This window comes from Octopus bimaculoides, chromosome 6, assembly GCF_001194135.2.
Source record: "Octopus bimaculoides isolate UCB-OBI-ISO-001 chromosome 6, ASM119413v2, whole genome shotgun sequence".
Lineage (NCBI taxonomy): Eukaryota > Metazoa > Mollusca > Cephalopoda > Octopoda > Octopodidae > Octopus > Octopus bimaculoides.
The window spans coordinates 1,938,401-1,939,160 of record NC_068986.1 but is presented as its reverse complement, the minus strand read 5'-3'; the positions used below and the strand labels follow the sequence as shown (position 1 = coordinate 1,939,160).

The 760-nt window shown below is 41.6% G+C and overlaps 1 long non-coding RNA gene across 2 annotated transcripts in view; it reads right to left on the bottom strand.

Moving 5' to 3' along the window:
* Nucleotides 1–760, bottom strand: part of LOC128248028 (uncharacterized) — a 24,157-nt gene that overhangs the window by 19,944 nt on the left and 3,453 nt on the right. The gene's annotated exons all lie outside the window — the stretch shown is intronic.

Here is a 760-nt window from a genome sequence, read left to right as displayed (position 1 = left end):
TATATATATATATATATATATATATATTGTCAATCGGTAACGTAACCCATGTCCATGGTGTTGCTAATTCATGATTAACCAAGAGCTAAAAATCAGCAGCAGTGACAAAAAGCACCAACGATGAGATATGTAGGTGATCATTCGGATGGCTAGAAATAGCAGCCAAATCTCACCCAAACTACACTGTATCACAGAGGCACATAAGATTTTGTCGTTTCAGATACCTCTAAACAGACACGTCTGTCGCAGCTGTTTTGTCTGTGATCGTAAATGTACTCGATTGGAGTTGGCCTAGGACTCAGCAACAAGAACAACAACAGCGATGTAACAGCCCCTATTCCCGCCTACTATACTATCTCGGCACTCGTCTGTCACCGACAACGCGACCCTCAACACTACCACCACCACAACCACAACTACACCACCGTCTACACCCAACTCAGCTTCCGTTACCACGCTTACAACTATCATACCCAATCTTACCAACCACTGATCACGCCCACTTCATGATATCTCTGCCGCTGCCAACCATATTGTCCCTACCTCTTATCTACCTACCCACGGTTCATAAACCAGGTCCCGCCTTTTTCATCTTTATCAATATTTAAATTGTTGTTTTTTATTATAATTATTGACTTTTTCTAAATTTTGTATACTTGAATTTGTTCTGTGATTGGATGGCTATACGTGTATGCGTATATATGTATGTGTATGTATGTGTGTGTGAGAGAGAGAGAGAGAGAGAGAGAGGGGGAGAGAG